General features: G+C 40.3%; 1 protein-coding gene and 1 long non-coding RNA gene across 4 annotated transcripts in view; one reads left to right on the forward strand and one right to left on the reverse strand.

Annotated features, from left to right (window-relative positions):
* The window catches only part of CPA6 (carboxypeptidase A6), a 181,359-nt gene that overhangs the window by 81,545 nt on the left and 77,263 nt on the right, over positions 1-22,551 (forward strand). The gene's annotated exons all lie outside the window — the stretch shown is intronic.
* Positions 1-22,551, reverse strand: part of LOC116660420 — a 135,968-nt gene that overhangs the window by 20,700 nt on the left and 92,717 nt on the right. The window contains exon 3 of one of the 3 annotated variants that reach the window (XR_004315920.1): positions 17,351-17,884. The exons of the other annotated variants lie outside the window; for them this stretch is intronic. This is a non-coding gene — a long non-coding RNA (uncharacterized LOC116660420). Of the gene's footprint in view, positions 1-17,350; positions 17,885-22,551 lie in introns of those variants that run through there. 3 annotated transcript variants of the gene reach the window in all.

Genomic DNA, 22,551 nt, shown 5'->3' on the forward strand with positions numbered 1-22,551 from the left:
GTCCCAAATGCTGACTCATGAGAAACTTTCGCCAACTGCCACAACATGACATATTCATTCTCCTTCTTGTGCCTGTGAAGAACTTTGTTATTCTCCTGCACAATCTGTTCTCACATTCTGGTTTTCTTACTCAAACACATGTTCTAATTCACTTACAAGTTTTGGGGAACAAACCAATTTGATGAGGACAACCTAAGGTTAATAGATTGTAGCTCTCTTTGCCTTAACCCCACACAACCTCTATCACCACCCGACATGTTTTGATATTGACAGTTGACGTTTCTCAACATCTTTTCACTCTTTTCAGCCAAATTGCTGCTTATGCACCCCTTCCATGTAGAAATCTACCTTTCGTGCCTCACGTACAAAGGATACATTTTTTAAAAAGATTTGTAGTATGTTTGTTAATCAGAAAGATGAAAAATGTTAATGACACCTATAGGCTTAAATGGAGTCAAGGGGACCTAATGGTAGAGACAATAAGAGACAGACTTATGAGACAGTTTGAAGGTAAAAACAAAGCAAAATCAATTACAGAGTTTTAGGTTCAACTTAATCTGAGGTTAACAGGAAGGCATAAGAAAGAACATAATGGTCAGTGATTCAAGTACCTTGGTTATTCTCAAAGGAAAAAAGGGTAGAAAAGGGTGGAAGGAAAAATCTGATTTGCCTGGAAACTTTTTGCAGACTATCTCACTGAATATGCACCACCACAACTCTAGGGTATCTTAAAGGAAACTTAGTCAACGTTCACTAGAGATCTGAACGTTCCCAATACTCTTCCAAGAATCTATAATTGTTTATCTTTAATGTTGTTTAACAAAAATTCATGGACCTGCTGTAGCAACTGTCAGTTTCATCTAGCATTCATTTTAAATTTACAGATCCTTTCTTCCCTTTAGTAACAACCTCATTCCTCTTGGAAAACCATAATCCTGAAAGAAGCGTAATAAAATACAGAACGAACTCTTTCAAGAATAAATGAGTTTGTAATTTAATGAAACGTTAAATGAATTTCTAAATGGTTCTCCTCAAAGAATTTTGTACGAAGAATTGCTAAAATTAAGTCAGTTTGGGACAAATCCTGCACCCATGTCTACCAGGGAGGTAAAGAATACATGCATGTAAATTACAAGCTCAAAGTGATGCTGTGTAATTAAAATAGAAACATTTCAAGAATGCAATTCTTGTCTGATATAGAAGGATGTTTCATAGAGACGGAATGATCCTTGGAACTAAAAGCATTTTGTTTAAGGATGTAATAGGTAAAATGCAGATCAAACCTCAAAAATAGGAACTTATCTCTTTCCTGGAAGGACACCTAAAGATCAGTGTTGTGTCACACTTAATTTCTTGCTTGTCATGAGAACATTAGCTTTTTTTAAGTAAGATGTAGAAAGTGCAGGATTATAAAATTATTTTATAACACTTTGCTATCAAGGGAATCCAAACTCTTGATAAAATGTTAGTTGACTTAATTCTCAAGGCTCCCAAGCAGGTAAAGAAGTGACAAGCAGTGTTTATGGTGGGTTTTATCTCATCTTCTGCTAGGGAATGTAGTCACAGCTACTCTCCAAGCAGAAACGGAGCTTTATTTCCTAAGGTTCGGTTGAGGCGCTGACCTGACCTCATTCTACCTCCCTCCAAGTTGGGCAGTTATGGTCCAGTTTTGCTCTTATTTCTATTTCTCTTAGGTCTGGCAGTGGAGCATCACAGTCCACGCCTTCATGTAGAACTTGATGAGATGAAGGACAGGATAGCAGCTTTGTTTCTGTTTTAAGGGGAGTAAACGTTTAGGGTACTGGGTCTCATTACATGAGAGTTATTCTAATGAGCAATTCCTTTTTGTCTTGACATATATAAGGTTCAGAGGGACTCATTAAAAGTCAGGTTTATTTATTTTTGAATATACAACATGATAGAGTGTTCAAAATTCCAAATGTTTAGAGGAGACACAGTAAAAAGTCTCCCTCCCCCTCCTCTCCTCTAGTCATGCAATTCTTCCCACAGAGGCAAAACCAGTGTTACGTTTCTTAGGGACATTTGACACAAATCCAGGAAGGGGGGTGGGGGCGGGGAGGAGAGAATAAATAAAGATATTGTGTAAATTATAACAAAACTATACACACTGTTCTACTACTTGCTCTCTTCACTTAAGATATCTTAGCAATCATTCCGTAACCAAATACAAAAGTCCCCGTATTTTTTATAGCTACATAGTCTTCCATTGTGCGAACATATCAAATGCCTTTACCTGATCTTCTACTGATGATATTAAGATTGCTTCCAATCTTGTGCTATTATAAATATTGTTGCAATGAAGAACCTGATAGGAAATTCATTTCCCATATGTACAAGTAGAATAATTTCTCAGAAATGGCATTCCTGGGTCAAAGAGTTTAATTTATAGATATTTTTCAAATTGTTCTCCATTGAGGACTTTATCAGTTCAGACACCCACCAGAAATACCTGAGAATTTCTATATTGCTACATCCATGCCAACATGGTGTACAATCAAACTGTTTAACTCAAAGAGACATTATAGACTAAATAATGAGTTTTCCAGTTCTTAAAGGAGATACTTGATACATCAAAAGATATCTTATGTTTTCACAGGCCCTCAAATTTAAAATAACTTTCACATATCTTCAAAAAAACAATTTTTAAAAATTTAAACAGGACATAAAATTACTTAACAGGACAGGTCATACCTCATTCATATGACCATAGCTTTGCCGAAACAATCGTGTGTGTCAGATTTTAAACCTCAGCCAGCTAAAAAGTTGTTTCAATAAACACTTGACACAAAACATCTCCAGGACTATCAAAGAAACTTAACAATATAATGGAGCCTCTGATACTATGATTTGGTCACTTTTGGGAAAAATGTGGAAATATTCATCTAATGAAAAGTAGAAAATATCATTTTATATATGGTATTTAAATATATATCTGTAGTAGGGGTAGGGATTTCAAAAATATGTATGGGTTGGGATTTGTGATATTCATGCTGAACAAAGAAGTTCTGCCAAGTGAGAAATTAGTTTTTATGAGATGTTTCAATGTATGTTGCCTGTCCCCGCACAGCTAGCCTCCTGCACCTTATCTATACAGCGTTTGCAAAGGTGTAGTCGAAATGTCTGAGATTCCAAATGAGGATTTGTACTCAACCATAAGCTGTGTCACAGCTATCTTGTAATGGGTCTCTCCATTTACAGCAATTACAGGAAATTCTCAAGATTTTACTACATACCTGTATGTTCAGGTATGCTGCAGAGCCTTGCTGTTCTCCAGAGAGACTAGTGTTGGCCAGAGTTCTAAAGTATTAGATCTTGTTCAGTTTTATAGAAATATTTGATTAATACTGTAATACCAACCAAAGTTTACTATTTATTCATGGGCTTCTCTTGAAAATCCTTGTTCTTGCAAAGTGAGGTTCTGGGAGGAAACATTCTTTGCGGTGATATTAAACAGGAAAGATTAAAACATGTCTAAGTTGGTATTACTAAATGTTCATATGACCTAAAAACCGCCTCTCACTTAAAGTTTTACAGTATTAAACACTATCTGACATGATTTGAATTGTCTAGGACATATGGTTCTTTGATGCTCTTAAGAAAAGTGGGTGGGTACCTGGGTGTATGAGGGGAGGGGTGTCTCGTTTCTTATTCTAAAAAATATTTCTCTTCTCTTTCCTCCGCCTGCTTTCCTATCCTCAGTTGTTACTGTTTGCTGTTCTCTGGGTAAATGGAGTAAGAAGGAGTGTAAACAGTTTTGTAAGCTCTGTGCCTTTAGTCCACAAACACCCCTCAGGCAAAACTTTCTGCTATAATGATCCTTTATTTGGGATTTTGAAATTCAAGCACAGCATGACTTACATCAAAAAAAAAAAAAAAAAAACAGAGAGAGGGAGGCAGGCAGGGAGCACATTTTCTATAAAGGGCCAGAGAGTAAATGCTTTAGGTTTAAGGGCCATATGGTCTCTGTCTTAACCACTCAACACTGACGTCGTAGCCCGAAAGCAGTCATAGGTAATATTTAAACAAACGAGTGTAACTGTCTTCCCATAAAACTTTATTTATGGGTGCTGAAATCTTTTTACTTTTTTTTTTTCCACTTACGTTTAAGAATATTAAAAACCATTCCTAGCATGGGATCATACCAAAACAGGCAGCAGACCAGATTTTCACTGGGCTGTGTTTGCTAACCCTTGACCTAAAAGGTAAGATCTTTTTGCTTCAAAATTAAAAATCAGCAAAGGCAAATTGACCCATATTACTTGTACTTTGATGATTAAGTTTAGGTGTAGGTGTTATACTCATTGGGACATTCTGTGTGTGTTTGATATTTATTTGCTTGTAATGTTTAAGAGATTCTGGTGTGATAGAGAATCCGATGGATTAGTTAGGGCGATTCCAATTAAAATGTATAATTGGTTATAGACTCTTGATTTTAAGTTAAAAGTTGGAAGGGAGTTTAACTACACTCATAAACAATAAAAGAATGTTTGGAAGAACTTAAGTCTATATTTAAAAGTTTAATAGTTTATATTAAAATTTATAAGTTTAATTTATGTTGTTTAAGTATGCAGACAGGATTTATCTGTTTAGGTAGTAAACTTGCCTGGTCAAGCATCTGAAGTAAAATTCATTGAATACATTTATAAATGCAATGTAAAATGTTTAAACAAATGAGATAAACTAAAGACTGACTCTTCCAGGATGTTTACCCTGTGCCACTTAAATAACATTAATCAAAGAACAAGGAAAGGTAAAACTGTTATTTCAGATATGAATTTACAAATAGAATAAAATTTGTATGTTGGATTTGAAAGTTAATGAAAAGGATGTTTTTAAATTAGGGAACATTACCAAGTTGATATTTCTTAAAAGTGCAAGTAACTGAAACTAATCCTTTCTGCAAAAAACCCTCTTGGACTTCAAAACTCATGATAATAAGAGGGACCTATGAGGAGCACAGTGACAGGAAGGACACCACGTACAGACGGCAGGACTGGCCAGTTCATCTTGACAATCGAGGTGCCACCTGCTTGACTGCCAATGGTGATGTACCAAATTGGGTTGTGCCCACGGCACTATGTTGGTTCTGTGTCTCTGTAAGACCAGCTCTTGATCCAGAGCAATAGCCAAGCCAGACCACCAAGAGCCAATCAAAAGTGGGTCTGGAAGGTGTTAATGTGGTTCTTGAGCACTCTGAGGTAGGAGACCCCCAAACAGTGTTTTAGATTCTCAGCATGATGCCTGCCTAGAAGCTGATACACAATATCCCCTATAACTTGAGAAACACCCTCTGCATAGAAATGTAGAACAGACCATTGGTGTCCATCTAAACCTGCCTTCTGCCTCATCTTAGGTCTCTCCTGAGCATACTTTAGAACAGAGATCAGCAACCATAGTCTGGGGCAAAAGCTGGCCTGCCAACTGTTTTTGTCTAGCCTTCAAACTAAAAATGTTTTTTATATTTTTTTAATAGTTAAAATCAAAACAAAAATACTTTGAGATTCCAGTCATTGGAGTCAAGATGGTGAAAGCTCAGGTGTCAGATACGGACACTGATGGCTTCTGGGGTGTTGTCTGCAGGTGGGGTGCTGACTGCAGGCCGTGAGGAGGTGCCCCATCCCAGTGCAGGAGGGAGAGGACTGCGAGGTCAGCACAGGACAGCTGTCATTATACCCAAATAGCATTCTTGTTGGAGGAAGACGCTCCTCTTCTACAGGACACCAAGGAGGAGTCTTAGGAAAGCAACAGTGGGAGCCAGGGAACCCTGAGCAGGGAGAGGACGGGAAGACTGGCTGTTACCTCCCACCAGATTCGGGCAACTTTTCCAGAAGTGAGGATTTGCTTCTGCCCTAGAAGGCTTTTCAAAAGCCATTTGGGTGTCTGGCAAAGAAATGAAAAATAGTGAATCAGCTGTAACCATTTATGGGTGAAATTCTCTCTGCAAATTTAGTTTGGTCTTGACAACGGCAAAGGAAGGTTCACTTGTCCGGTGGCTTGCTATCCGAGTGTCTGCAGGAGGCCTTCTCCAGAGTGTTGCACAAGGAGCCTGGTGTTCTCCGAAAACTCTGGCAAAGTGAAGATGGCATTTCAGAGACATGTCATCCCCCTCAGAGTCCAGGTGCCTGGAACAAACTTGCATGACAAGTCAAGCCATATTTTCAAAGGTTTCCCGGTGCTTGATTGATACCAACGAATCATTTGCTATTATTTTTCCCTTGGAAAAAACTAACAGCAACATGACAAGTAACACCATTAAATTTGCTGTCCTAAAGGTCTTTTTCAAAGCATTTCATCCTTTGAAAAGCAAAAAGAGTGAGGTTTCTGTGTAGGACTTTGGCTCCGTGTCCATTAGCTGCTCTGCTGCTCTATTTCTAGTGTCTCGAGCTGGCCGTGCACCGCACATGCAGGGCAAGGTGCTTCCTTTGATCCATCATGTCAGCAGTGAGGGAGGCCCTTAGCCCAACAGAGGTCTGACTCAAAGGACAGACTTCAAAGTGAGTGTCATTTTCAGAAATAAGCGCACTCTTCCAGGACTGTATGGGGTTTTTTAATCACATACCGCCGACAGAACCTTCCTCGTCATTTTTATTCTTCTGTGTCCCATTACCCTTCCAGCCCTCCCTCTTTGAAGTGTTTGCACACAAGCCCTGCATCTGGGTTTCGGGGGGGCTTCTGCAGTGGTTTACATCATACCTACCAACCAAGATCCTCCCAAAAGAAAAGAAAAAGACACGGCATGATCCCAGATCGTGTCTCTAATTGTCTCCCACCTGCTCTCCATTAACCAATAGGTTTGTCTGGGGGTCGTTTTGATTTAGGTTTCTGTCTCCAGCTTTCATTCAAATGGCGTGACTGATCTGACCAAATATTACATACTAACTGAACTGGAGACCACACTGTGGTTCTCAATTCGTTTCTCAGTAAATGTTTTTGACATTGAGTCAAATAATCCTTATAAAATTCCTTTAAAGGACAGCAGCCTTACCCTTTGTTGTTTGCGATGATGGCTCTGATTACTGCTTAATTAGGATGGTCATATTGCCACTTTATGGATCATTTTACGTCTTAGAAAACCCACAGAATTACGTGGGCAGTTTTAATCACTAATTAAAATACAATGACATCATTCTTAATGTGTAAAATGAGCTGAATTAAGCCTTTTTAAATTAGAAAATTCACTTCATGCAGGGATAGTGGTTGAAAACAGACACATATCCCTTCTGATGGATAGTGATGGGTATAATGAATTAGCTGACATGATGTTACACAAACATTCTGTGCATCTGATGCCGACCTGCACTGCTCTTCCTGTGACCTTGAGAACGCCCTCATGTAAGAGAAGAATTTGGTTTCGTAAATTCAGTATCCTTGCACAAGTAGGAAGCCTGAATTAAATAAACTAGCATCTTAGATGCAGACCTATATCTCTAAAACATTTTTTAAAAATATACAACATATTAAAAAAAATTAGGAATAGGCTTTAGTAGCCACTGCTCAGTTTGTGTCCCAGTTGAAGCATAGGCTACACACACACACACACACACACAAAGTTTTAGGAGAGAAAGAGGCAGAGAATAGAGGGGGAAATCTGAGTTTGACCACTTCAGAATTCTGCGAGGTTTACTCCAAGAGCCAAGATCGATTGCATGATTCTTTCTGTTTCTTACACATACATCTTGTCCTGCCAACAAGAGGCTACCCTCTTCTGCAGCAATTGTGTCATTCTTTCAACATTAAGCACCTGCAGTGTTCCAGGCGCCCTTCTAAGTACCGCAGATACAGCTGTAAACAATTTGTGCAAAGTCCCAGGACCGCCTAACTTATATTCAATAGGGAGTGATCTGAGCCAGTAAGACACAGTACAAAACACTCCTCCATGCTGAGGGAGTTAGAGAGGTAGCTTACCAGTGAGCTCCACAACCCCCCACACAGGGGAGAGCCTTCCAGCCCAGATGACGGCTTCAGTTCCTGGGAGGAGCAGTGGATAAAAATCATTCTAATTGTGCCTCTGAGAAGGCAGTGGGAAATCAGTTAAAATTAGCACCAAGTGCAGCCTTGAAGGACACAGGCTAAACATGCAGAATTGCAGTTTCAGAGGGAAAATGTAGAAACAGAAGTTGGAAAGAAGCGGCCTTACTCGAGGAGAGGACTGAGATTTGAGGCTACGTACGTCTCAGATCTTTGGGGACCAGCTCACTCAATCCTGAGCTCCACAGCCTGCCTTGTGTAACTGCCGCCAGGAAGAGGAACTGGGTACAAGAAGATTTCTTCTCTCCACTCAGAGTCCGGGTGGGTTATTCCAACAGAGGGTCTCCCAGCTGAAGCCACAGAGAAGACTGACCTCCCTGAAAGAATTTCAGAGCAATTCTTCCAATAATTTTTAGGAAGAAATTAATAATAATAGCTAACCTTCCTTGAGTTGTTACTATTGACCAAACACGCTCTATTCTTTACGTACATGATTTCATTTAATACAAAAACCTTATGCAGCAAATGCTACTAATAATTCAAGGATTCCAAAGCTAGGAAGCATTAGAGCAATGATCCAAATGCAACCCAGGCAGCTGACCCCAGGCCTGTGTTCTCAAACATGACAATTAATTTCCCCAAGGACAGTTGCATCATGTTGTAGCTGGAGCATTTATTTTTATGGCTCCTGTTTTAATCAAATGAGGAAAGCATGATTTCACATCTTGTTTAGAACTGTTTTTTCTTCTCTTGTCATCATTCTAATTTTTGACTGAGTTCAGTTCTACAAACATTCATTGAGCACCTACTCTGTGATCATCACAGTGATTGTTGCTATGGAAACACAGCATCCGCCCTGGAAGACCTTGCCATCTTGTGAGTGAGGCAAAATGTAGACAGCAGACATACCATTGCAATATACCATGTCAGCAAATGCAAGAAGGTATGATACCAGCTGCATGTGGAACTACAGGACAGGAGTTAGGGAGCTGCGCTGAAAACGCTGTCAGTCTAAGAACAGCATCGGGAAGTCCCCATGCTCTCAGCCATCATCACTTGCTGTGGTGCTTGGATAAGACCTTCTCTTTGGGCTGGAAAAAGCACACATCTTGAACAAGAATATGCATTTGAGGTCCTAAGTGGAATGTGCAGGGAGCATGGGCCAGAAACACGGGGAGGAAGGAATAAAGGCACAGCAGGAGGAAAATGGACACAATAAGCTGGAAAGTGTGTGTCTATATATTTGTTTCCACTTATGTGGTTAGAAGGGGAGAGCTGGGGAGAATTGGACTCGGAGCTCTCCTTTAAGGAACCCTGCTAACTTCAGGTTCCCCTGATCAGCAATAGCACTGCTCCTCTCTGCCAGAGACTGCATCTCAGAGCAGTCTTTAAGCTTCTGGGGCTCTTCCTGGGATCTAATTCACTGTTTTAAACCTGAAGAATTTAACCCAACAGACTCTCACCTGTTCTTCCGTCCCCATAGCCATTACACTACTCGCATGTGGACGATTGCTAATAGCTTCCTGACTGCCCTGCTTTCTTTCAGGGTCACCCTGAACCAATCCCAATCCCTTCTGTACAACACAGGCAGATTGCCTTCCCTGGAGCCTAGTTCAGATCATCACTGTTACCACACCTTCATCATCATCACTGCTAACACTACTATGTGACAGGATCTACGCTGAGCCCTGGACATACGTCATCTCATTAATTCTCACAGAGACACCAACATCAGCTTTATTTCCATTTTACAGATAATGAAATTGAGACTCAAACAGACAAAAGTCACATGACTTATTAAAAGATAAAATCAGCCTTTAAATCCTGGCCTAACTCCAAGACCCATCTTAGCCACTTTTCCATTCTGCCTCTCATTTCCCTGGGAGTTTGTAAGGCAAGAAATAGAGGAACACTAAGTGTATTTGAACACACCACTTTTTTTTTTCTAGATTTCTTCCTAGACATCTCTGCCTATCTCAATTCTCCCTAAATTCCATCTTCTCCATGAAGAAAAGCAGAATAGCACACAGGAGAGCATCTCTTTCTAATAACTTCTTTCATTTTGAAACAATCTGAAGCTTACAGAAAATTTGGAAGTACAGTACAAAGGGCTTCTTTTCCAAAATCATTTGAAGCTAACTTGCCCCATTATGCTGAGCACTTCAGAGTGTACTTCCAACAAGGGCGTTCTCCTAACAACCGCGGTGGGGACCCTCCAACTCAGAAATTAACACTGATACTTACCACCATTTACTCTTCAGACCCCACCCAAATTCTCCCAGTAGTGTCCTCTGTAGTAAAAGCATCTGGTACTGAATCGCGTGATTGGATTAAGCCGTCATCTCTCTTTAGTTTCCCTCAGTCTGAAACAAGTCTTTCCTTAACTTTAATGACTGTGATACTTTTGAAGGTTTCAGGCCAGTGATTTGTAGAGTTGCTCCGTTTGGGTTTTCTGATGCTTCCTCGTGCCTGGAATCTGGTTGTGCTTCCATGGCAGATACATCAGAAAGTGCGACCGAGTTCTCTGCTGGCATGAGTGTCAGTGTGCCCCGAGGCGCATGACGCTCTCTGAGATTTCCTGATTGAGAAGGGGTCTGCCCGGCTTCTCCACCATCTTTTCTTTAAGTGTTTTGTAGAGAGGTATTTTGAAACTATATAATGCCCCATTCCTCATAAAACTTTTATCTATGGATTCATGGTTTCCTATTTTTATTCAAGAGATTTGATCTCTTATTATCATAATCTATATCGATGTCCAATCTGTCCTGTATTAAGCCAGGGGGAGCCCTTTAAGTTGGCTTGTGTGTCTTTTTTCCGTGTTCCCATCCTTCTTTGACTACTTTCTGGCACAAGAGGGAGTTCCCACCTCATCTTGTGCTTTCCTTGCCCCAGCCCTGGAATTGCCCATTTCTCCAAAGAGTCCTGGTTCCTTTTCATGGAAAATGGCATTTTAGAAGCCAAGGTCTGGATAGCAGGTGTGCTCACTGATGCTAGGTGTACAGAGCTAGGGAACATACGCATTTACACACACACACGCACACACACACATACGCATTTCAACATTTACATGAATATTTGGTTTTGTATCTGCTTTTATATTGAAAATCATGGGTTTACGTTAATGCCTATTTTAATTTTTATTTTACAACGTTTATTTGCTTTATTTTTATTTTGTGCTCATCTGTGTTCATAATTCCCTTTTTTGGCACTGAGAAATCAACCTCCCATGACTTGATATGTGTTTATATATTTGACCAATCCCCCTGTATGTAACCCATCCCCACCACTCCCTGCCTTTACACACACACACACACACACACACACATACACACACACTCACTTCCCTCCTTACCCTATTTAGGCTCTAAAACCCTGTGCCAGGCCACTGCTACCCCATGTGGAAACCCTTCTTAACCTGCGCAAGCTCTAACATGCACACTGGGTCCCCATCCACATGGGCACCCTCCTCACCCCACATGGCTCTACCACATCACCTGGCCAAGCCCTCTTCCATGTGGGCACCTCCATGGCCCTGCCCCGGCTCTGACACCACACACCTCCCTTCCCCCATCAGTGTGACACCCTCCTCACCCTCCTGCCTATAGAACCAGGTTCTGTGTTTCCAAAACTCACTCCCAAACAGGGACACCTACTTTGCTCTGCCCTACCTCAAGGCTTTAGGGCTGAATTGCTTAGGAAGAGAAGGAAAGAGGAGGAGAAAGAGGAAAAGAAAGCAAGCATGTACTTTGAAGTAAAATAAATGTATCTTTCAGTCATTACCACTTGGGAGGCTGATGAGCTCTGGCAAAGCTGCTGACCTTCTCTGAGCTTCTTCTCTAAGAGGTCACATGGCACAGTCCAAAGAAGAAAGGCTGAGAGTCAGAGAGACCTGGCTTGAAACCTGGTTTCTGCCACTGTCTGAGCCAATTCAGGCTGCTCGAACAAAATACCACAGACTGGGTGACTTACAACCAACAGAAATACTATTTTTCACAGTTCTGGAGACTGGAAGTCCAAGGTCAGGGTGCCAGCACGGCGGTCGGGATCTGATGAGGTCCCTCGTCCGGGCTGCAGGCTGCCGACTTTTCACTGTCTCCTCACGTGGGGACGGGGCCTGGGGAGCTTTCTGGGGTTTCTTTATCGAGGCACTAATCCCATTCAGGAGCACCTGCCCTCAACACCTAATCGTCTCCCACAGTCCCCATCCCCAAATACCATCACACTGGACGTTAAGATTCCAACATGTGTCTTTGGGAGGGAGACACGTACACTCAGACCAGAGCAGCCACTGGCTAGTTCTGTGACCTCGGGCACAGAATCACACGCACTCATTTATAAAGTCCGTTGTTGGGGGATTAAGTGTGATCGTGTACACAGAGCGCCTGCCCTGGCGGGAACTGGGCAGTTGCTGCTGTTAATCTGTAAGTAGGGCTGTCAGCGTCCATGTTACAGGGTTGTTGGGAGGGTCCCTGAGAAGAGATGTGAGTGACCTGGTGCACAAAAAATGCTTAGTATATAATTGCTGGTATAGTTTATGCCTCCTCTGTGGCACCTGTATTCTGCCTTGGAGTTATTTTTGTACATACATTCTCTCAACTAGGTTGTAAATTCATTGAAAGCAAGAATCTCACATGCACATTTTGTATCCTCAGCAATGCCTGGAGGAGTTCCTGGCACGTATTTTTTCACTAAATTAATGGAGAGCTTTAAATTACTGAGATGAAAATTTGGGAGTTTTATTCTACAGACAATTTGTAGTAATTATAAATTCGGGGGTATGGCAGAGACACCAGAAATGTGGTTAAAGAGTGATTAATTGGACGGTTCTGTATAAGATGAATTAGGGTAGGAACTGAAAGTAGAGATTCAGACATTGTCTGTTTATTTGGTCAACTGCAAAGAATCTTCCCTACTCGCATGTTTATAATGTGGTTTCACATAATCAGGGTTTCGTGTGCCAAGCTGCATTTACCCTCCAAACAGTAATTACTTGCTTTCAACATGGGTGTGGGAGTGTTTTTGTTTGCAGGGTCTGGGTAAATGGGGAGTAGGGGATGGGGCTGACCTGGGGGCAGCAGAAAGGCAGGGACTCACAAAATGGGCGGAGAAGGCAGGGAGGGGACCTAGTAGTTCATTTCCATTTGGCCTGAGGCCCTGGTGTCAGCTGACCACTTAGGATGTCAGTAGCCAAGTTAGGAAGTCAGGAGCAGTTGAAAAGTTGACAAACCTCAGCTTCCTTCAGTTCAACCTCTCCCCCACCTTGTGTGAGCCCTTCTGGTAGAAGAAGAGAGGGAGGGAGGGAGGGAGAGAGAGAGCGTGAAAGAGTGAGCAGTGATTCCAGGACCCCTCACCCCTGAGTCACACCTCCCCACCCCTTAACAACAAAGGCTTTCCCTGTCCACAGGCACCAAAAGTGGCTCTGTAGCCCGGGAAAGATCAAAGGGCTTGCAGAGCACTGGTAACTGTCTCTGCTTTTGAAAGCTTTGTCTTTCTCCCTAGCACACACCTGTCCTAAAGGGTAGGCGTCTGAGAAATCCAAGTTTGAGAAAGTTCGCTTTGTCCCACCGAGGGAGACTGTAAATCAGGTTAACGTTACTAAACGTCATGAGAGATGGAGTCGTGTCTTCTGTAATTACAGGGTTCTCTCCATCTCACTGCGCAATGGTTTAGAACCAGAGCCCTGCCAAAAGGACATCTGGGAAACAGGATTTTTTTGTCCAAATCATCAGCAGTAGAAAGCCCAGGGTCAAATCCTTTGTTTATGAGACTACATTCAAGTTTCCCATCTTGCTGCCTTCCCTGAGTGACTCAGAGCATGACGTGCATGATTGTGAGCTGCGATTTAGAAGAGGTTTATCCTAAGGTTTGTCAAGGCCTTAAAAGGGTAAACAGAGTAGTATAAGGAAGAAGGCTTGCCTGTATCTCCACAGCTGTAAAATTTGAATAGACTTGGGGTGTTGACAACGGAGAAAGTCAGTTCCACTGTTCCTGTAAAGTCATAATGACGGAACGTGGGCAGACATCTGAAGACTGTGCACTTACACGTCTCAGTCCTCTGCCTCAGAGTGGGGTGCTCGTAGGGCACCGTGGCTGTGGAGCAGTGCGGGGGTGGTGGGCAAGCTTGTATCCTTGTCCCGAAACTGAATTTACAGATGAGCTCGGCCTTATTCACTTGTCTACCTGGTTTCCTGTGTATGTGTGTTTGCGGGAACGGGTAATGAATACTTTCAGTGGGAGAAGAGTAAGACTTGGATAGTCTATCAGTTGAGAAATCACTCCCTGAATAAGATAGACAAAATTTCATATTGAGCTTATTAGGTAACATGTATGTAAACATTAAATGAGTTAGAAACAAATATCACTGATAGTACAGTTATGGTGCCACAAGAGTGTGCCGAGACATGGGGACAGAGAGAAATATTCATCCACCTCTTAACGTAATACAGTTCTCCAAAAGTGTAATGTATTAAGTCAGACCCCAAGCTTTGGTGCCATGACACTGTCCTAGTCAACCCTCTGATTCAAGTGGGCCTCAGATGCGTTTGGAAAAGAAAGGTGAGTCAGTGTGAGACAGTCTGGTAAACTCCCTGGGCCAGTATATCATGACAGGACTTTGTGAAAGAAAATGTCATCAATTTCACTAATTCTTGTACTTTGCCTGAAATGTTTGCTTACATGACAAGAAAATCATTCTGGTTCTAAACCATTATACATTTTTCCCTTTGAACTAGTGTTCATGGCATGTTTACAGACACCTTCAGGCTCATGATGAGGTGGGAACAGATGGGATGGACGGCCATAAGCCTGCAAGATTTGTGATGTGCGTTTACTGGCATCAAAGACATTGGTGAACGGTTTGCAACAGCTCTTCTTGATTCTGACAGAGTCTTGTGTTGACACAGTCAACAAGCATCAAAACTATGCTTAACCCCCCTTGCTGCTGATCTCTTTCTCCAAGATGACTTAGTGTAGTGCATCAACAGACCAACCCATCAAAAACAGTTGTCCACCTGCTCTGAGTATGCTTAGAAGAGTAAACCTTTATATTTAGGTACTTTGAGTTTCTGTGTTCCTTTGAAGGATAAAAGTAATCCATTTGCATTTGTTTGCATATTTTAAACAGTGCCAAAAGCTAAATTTATTTTTTATCCAATAGATATTTAAAGAGGTAGTGTAATTAACAAGATAGATGCCCTTATGAGCTTATATTCTGATCAGTGGGGAAGAAAATAGGTGAATGAAGAAGTAAACAAGGCAGTTAAAGATTATGGTAAATGTTATGAAAGGAATAAACCAGATTAAACGGGGGGAATGGGATTCTTTGAAAGCTCAGAAAAGGCCTCTTTTAAAAGGTGATAATAAGGCTATAACCTGTCATGCAAAGGTCTCAGAAGAAAACATTCCAGGCAAAGATCATTGTAAGCACAAAGGCAGATTTGCCTGGCTGAGCTTAGTTGTTTGATGGATAAAAATAAAGTTAGTGTGGCTGCATTGCAGTAAACAGAAGGGAGAGGTGGAAGACATGAGGTCTAAGAGATACAGCCCAGGACAAGGTCATTCAAGGCCTTGGAGAAAAGGACAAAAATTGAGGATTTGTTCTGAGGACAGTAAATAGCTGACCTTTGAAACAGAGGTATGATATGATCTAAAGAAAAACATTTTCTTCCATGAATGGACCCTCATAGCCATAATACACAACTGATATTGAAAATGGTCTTCCCCAAGGGTTAACAAATGTGGTTAGGAGTCTACTTTCTCTTGAAATTTTAGTACAACCAGTGCTTAGTGTCCATTCCATCCTTAATGCCAAACTCATGAACAAAGGGACTGGGTAAAGATTATTAGACTTTAGACTTACACAAAGGCTCCCTCAGAGGCAGAATTCAGACCTTGGAGGAAGGGAGCTACTTGGCTGATACTGCTGCCCCCAGCGCTTCGGGCACACACCCTGCAGAGATGAGATCGAACCTCTGAGGATGGCAGGGTTGGCTGGCTGGACGGCGCTGAGCTCTCTGAGGCTGCATCCTAATTGTGATGGTGGTTACACGAACCTACACACGTGATAAAGTTGCATAGAACTACAGACACACATATACACACATATACACACACACTGACCCCCTACAAATTGGTGAAATATGAATTATCCCGGTTGTGATGTTTTCTGTAGTAACCCAAGGTGCTGTCTTTGACAGAAACTGGGTGAAGGGTACATATGACCTCCCTGTTCATTTATTTGCCACTTCTTGGGAATCTGTCATCTTTCAAAACTAAAAGTTCTTAAAAATTATTCTACATAGACAAGTGGGAATGTATCAAACCAAAAAGCTTCTTCACAGCCAAAGAAACAATCAACAGGGTGAAAAGGCAACTTACAGCATGGGAGAAAGTATCTGCAGAATACCGGCTATGTCAGTTATATCTGACAAAGGGTTACTAACCAAACTCATACAACTCAATAGCAAAACAGTGGGGAGGGTATAGTTCAGTGGTAGAGTTTGTGCCTGGCATGCACAAGGTCCTGGGTTCAATTCCCCATACCTCCACTAAAAATAAAACAAATAAAAACCGAATTCCCTCCCTCCTCCTAAAACACACACACACACAAATCATAAAAAACAACTCAATAGCAAAATAAATAAATAAATAAAAACTAAAATAAAAATAACCCAATTAAAAAGGATAAGGAGAGACATTTCTCTAAAGAAGACATACACATGGCCAGCAGGAATGTGAAAATAGTGCTTATCACAAGTCATCAGGCAAATGCAAGTTGAAACCAGATGGAGATTACAGGTAATCCCACACCTGTCGGAATGACTAAACAAAAAGACAAGAAAAGGGGTGGATAGCTCAGTGGTAGAGCGCATGCTTAGCACGCACAAAGTCCTGGGTTTAATCCCCAGTACCTCCACTCTTTAAAAAAGAGGCCAAAAAAAAAAAAAAAGACAAGAAAGAACAAGTGTTGGTGAGGATGTGGAAAAAAGGGAACTTGTGCACTCTTGGTGGGAATGTAAATTGGCGTAGCTACGGTGGAAAATAGTTGGGAGGTTCCTCGAAAAACTGAAAATAGAACTACTATATGACCCAGCAATCCCACTTCTGAGGGTTTATCCAAAGGAATTGAAATCAGGATTCGGAAGAGACATTTGCTCTTCCGTGTTCACTGCAGCTCTATCCCCAATAGACAAGAGGTGGAAGCAACCTAAATGTTCCCTGATGGAGAAATGGATAAAGAGAATGTGGTATATATGTACAGTGAAATAATATTCAGCCATAAAAATAGAAGGAAATCCTGTCATTTGCAACAACAGGAGAACATTATGCTGAGTAAAAAATAAGCCACTCACAAGAATAAATACTGCATGATTCCACTTACACATGAGGTATTTTTAAAATAGTCAAATTCATGGAAACAAAGTAGAATGGTGGCTGCCAAAGACAGCAGGGAAGTGGAAACAGGGGAGCTGCTGTTCAGTGGGCATGCAAGGTGGAAAAGTTCTAGAGATTGGCTGTACAATATTGTGCTTACAGTTAGCAATAAATTTGTCAGTAGTGTAGATATCATGTTATATGGGTTTTTCTTTTTTTTACCACAATAAGAAAACATTGTTCTGCACGTTAACTTGAAATGAAGTTATACTGTTTCCCTGAGAACCCCTGAAGTGTATTTTTGGTCTCCTGTCCTTATACTAACTGTGAAATATTTCTCTTGACCTGACTTACCTGTCCCCAGCCAATAACTGTGCACAAAATGACACAGGGAGAGACGAGCCCAGGACACCAGGCGGCAGCAGATTGAAATCAACCAGGAGGGAAATGTCGAAGGTATAGGTTCAGGCAACGGGAGTGAATTTGAGGGGCCCTTCAGAGAGACAGTCCACCTGAGGACTAACTGGAAGATAGACCAAGAAGAGGCATTAAAGGCAACTTTCAGATTTATAGTCTGAGTGGTTTGGGTGTCGTATAGTGTGGACAATAAACCTCTCAACTCAAAGAAAAATATGAGAGGAGCAGTGGGTTTCATGGAGAAAATAACGAGCTCTGTTTTCAGTAAGTTGAGTTTTTCTACATTATGCTTCTATCATTTGGAAATACATACATAAGTCTAATTAACTGCTTTTTGAAAAGAGCTACACATTTGAAAGAAAAATCACTTATACATGGCCCAGTGCTTTATAACTATACAATATCATTATTCTAGAAATTACATTCTATGGTCATTAAATAACTAGTTCTTTTTTTTTGAAGAGTGGGATTTAAGTACGTAGGCAAAAAAATCTATCCTGCTGATAAAATATGAATCAAGTAGGCTTTAAAATCGTTTAGCACCGTCTTTGACGGCTGGGAAAATGGTTCTAAAATATCTGCAAAATAGCTAAATATCCAAAATATCTGCAAATAGCTTCTGGATGAAAAGGTCCATTTATATTATTAAATGGAAGGTGGCAGAGCAGATAAAGAGAAGTAACAGTAAGTCTGCTTGGATCCGGGAGGAGGTTGGGGGTTAATGGAAGAAAGTTGAAAGTTCCACATCAGAGATATACATGACAGAGCAGTGAATTGTATCTGCAATCCACATCAAAGAAGACTGAAGAGATTCGGTGCCTTGATATAATTATACGGATTAGACATTTAGCAAAGCATAAAGCAGCATGATGTCTCAACAACAAGGTCGTCTCAGTGTCCCTAAAGGATTGTTCCCTGAGATGACTCAGAAAGAGTAAATTCCTCGAAGATGAGGGACACCTGTTTTTGGTGCATGAGCTTTGCAGGACCTGTTAGACCTCATGACTTATTCATGGCCATTTAACAGAAAAGCCACTGCCAGGGCACCCCCACTCCTAATTCATAGTCTTGTTTGCTGAGCCGAGGCCCTGCTAAACACAACAGAGAGAAGCCGTGGCTGCTCCTCAGTTGCCATGAAAGTCCTCAGGCCAGCTTCATCTTGATCAAAGAGTTTCTTGCTGTGAATTAGGAATTGATACAACCTGACCACATTTCTACCCTTAGGATTCAAAGTATTTGTTTTCCTGGATTTATCTCAAGCCTGGTTGAAGTTAATTCCTTTGGTTCTCTGAATTTTTTATGACTCTGCAAGCTAAGGGCGATTTTAGACAGTCATTCAGTTACCACCTGCTCAATTGGCAAATGGTCAGGAATTTTAAGAAACAATAGTGGAGAAGTGGGGAAAGGGAAGTTGTGGTTTAAGGGGTATAGGTGAAGAGATTCTGGAGACCTGTTTCAGTGTCACTATACTTCATACTACTGGACTGTGCACACTTAAAAATGGTCAAGATAGTTTAAAAAAAATAATAGAGGAGTAAAAATTCTCCTTCTTATCATGTATTACGCCACAAGAGGCCCCAGGCCCTTAAAGGGTAGCTCCATTCTTACAAATGCCCCAAAGAAATCCACCCCGTTCTTTCCATACTTGTTTTGGTATAGTGTTCCGATTTGATTCTTGCATCTTTAACTATATATTTGTCAAACAGAAACTGGGCAGCATATTCAACTGACAGGCATACGCTCTGAAGCTGGGTTAAAAGAAGAATTGTGTATCTGCTGCTGTAAGAGGGTGTGCAATTCCTAAATCAAAGCCCTTGACATGGTGCAGAAAAGCCATGCTTAATGATTCCAAACTCAGAGCTAAACCTGTCCATTCTTCAGTATTTCTCTTCCTGGGGAAAAAGACATAAATGAGTTCAAATAGCACATAAATAGATGATTGTTTCTGTTTTGTTTAAGAGTATAGGTGTTTTTGCTATAATGCTGGAATACATAAATACGCATTCCAGAAAACCTTGCATTCTAAACTACAAATAACAAGGCTTTTGAGAAAAATTAGATTAGTGACTGATCACTGAAACCTGTGCAACTTTATATACAGAATACTAACAAAAACAATAAAATACTAGCATAATTTAAAAGATATGTTAAATTCCTAATGAATAAATATTACAGTTGATACAGGTATGATAAGTGTAGGTATTTATTGCAAGAAATAAGTGGCCTGATAGAAAAGGGTGACAGGAGGGTTGAGGCTACTGAGCTTCAGAATGACAAGGACAAAATTCAGAAGGAGCAGGGAAAACCAAGCAAAGGGTACTTCCAAGGATGATCAGTGGCCAAGCTGAGCCAAGAGTGAGAATATGGGGTAGATGGGGTAAATTTTTAACTGCTTCTGTTCCTCTGAAGTAGGACTTTATGTTCAACTCCTGTTACTTATCAGTGTAAAACATGAATGCCTGGGAAAATCGTGTATGAACCAATGCAAATTCAGCATTACTTTGACACGACCCTGCATCACTCCTCTAGGCAATTGTCAGTCTACAAATCTTACACACCCTTGGTTAAATTTATTCCTAAGTATTTTTATTGTTTGAAGCAATTGTAAATGGGATTATTTTCTTAATTTTTTTCTCTAGTTCATTGTCGGTGTATAGAAATTCAACTGTTTTTTAAATATTGGTTTTCTATCCTGCAACTCTATTGAATTTGTTTACTACTTTTGATAGAGTCTTCAGGACTTTCTACATATAAGATCATATCGTCTGCAGACAAACACAGTTTTACTTCTTCCTTTCCAATTTGGATGCCTTTTCTTTCTTTTTCTTGACTGATTGCTCTGGCTAGGACTTTGAGTACTATTTTGAGTAGAAGTGGTGAGGACTTGTATTGTTTTTGATCTTAGGAAAAGCTTTCAGCTTTCCACTGTTGAGTATGATGTTGGCTGTGGGTTTGTCATATACGGTCTTTATTGTGTGGAGATACTTCCTTCTATACCAAATTTGTTGAGCATTTTTGTCATGAAAGGATGTATTTTGTCAAATGCTTTTTCTTCATCTGTTGAGATTATCATATGATTTTTATATTTTATTCTATTAATGCAGTGTGTCTCATTAACTGGTTTTTATATGTTGAGCCACCCTTCAATCCCAGGGATAAATTCCACTTGACCACAGTGTACAGTCCTTTTAATGTGCTGTTGTATTTGATTTGCTAATATTTTGTTGAGAATTTTTGCATCTGTATTCATCAGGGATATTGTCCTGTAGTTTGCTTTTCTGTGGTATCAGGGTAAGGTTGGCCTTGTAAAATGAATTTATGAGTCTTTACTCCTTTTCAGTTTTTTTGGAAGAGTTTGAGAAGCATAGGTGTTAATTCTTCTTTAAATGTTTGATAGGATTCACCAGTAGAACCATCTCATCCTGGGCCTTTCTATGTTAGGTTTTTAATTACTGATCCAATTTGCTTATTAGTCTTTTCAGATTTTCTATTTCTTCATGATTCCATCTTGGTAAATCATAAGTTTCTAGGTATGTATCCATTTCTTCTAGGTTGACCAATTTTTTGGTGTATAATTATTTATAAGTGTCTCTTATGACCCTTTGTATCTGTTGTATTATTTGTAATGTCTCCTCTTCCATGTCTTATCTTACTTATATGAGTAAGTAAAATCTTTTTTCTTGGTCTAAAAAAAAAAAAACTATTCAGACTTCTATCTTTTTTTCTTAGTCTAGCTGAAGTTTTATAAATTTTGCTTATCTTTTCAAAAAAGAACAGCTATCTGTTTCATTAATCTTTGCTATTGTTTTTCTGGTCTCTCATTTATTTTCACTCTGGTCATTTTTTCCTTCCTTCTGCTTACTTTGGGCTTAGTGTGTTCTTTTTTCTAGTTACTTGAGTTACAAAGTTAGGTTGTTTGAGATCTTTTTTTCTTAATGCAGGTATTTATCACTACAAATTTTTATCTAAGAAGTGCTTGCAGCATCCCAAAGGTTTTGTTATGTTTTGGGTTTCCATCTTTGCTTCAAGATATTTTTATAGTCTCTTTGGAGTTCTTCTTTGACCCTTTGGCTGTTCAGGGTTGTGTTGTTCCATTTACACACATATGAGTTGTCCAGTTTTCCTCCTGGTATTGATTTCTAGTTTCATAGCATTGTGTTCAGAAAAGATATCTGGTAAGACTTCAGTCTTCTTAAATTTGCCAAGACTTGTTTGGGGACCTATCACATCATCTCTGTGTGCACTTGAGAAGAATGTGTATTCTGCTGCTGTTGGATGCAATTTCTGTATATCTCTGTTAGGTCCATTCAGTCTCAAGGACGGTCCAAGTCCAATGCTTTATTGTTGATTTTATGTCTAAATGATGTATCCATTGTTGAAAGTGAAATATTGAGATCCCCTGCTATTATTGTATTGTTGACTATTCTCCCTTCAGATTCATTAGTATTTGCTTAATATATTTAGATCTGGTGGCAATTATATATATCTTTAACTGCTATAACTTCTTGATTAATTGACCCCCTTATCCTTGTCTGATGACTTTCTTTGTCTCTCGTTACCATTTTTTAAAGTCTATTTAAAAATTTACCAACTTAAAGTCTATTTTGTCTGATGCAAGTATACCTATGCCCAATCTTTTTTGGTTTTTCTACTTGGATAGAATATCTCTTTCCATCCCTTCCCTTTGAGTTATAGGTGTTCTTAAGCTGAAGTGAGTCTCTTCTAGACAGAATATAGCTGGTTCTTGTTTTTCATACTTCAGCTACTTTATGC

The sequence above is a fragment of the Camelus ferus genome, chromosome 29 (assembly GCF_009834535.1).
Source record: "Camelus ferus isolate YT-003-E chromosome 29, BCGSAC_Cfer_1.0, whole genome shotgun sequence".
Taxonomy (NCBI): domain Eukaryota; kingdom Metazoa; phylum Chordata; class Mammalia; order Artiodactyla; family Camelidae; genus Camelus; species Camelus ferus.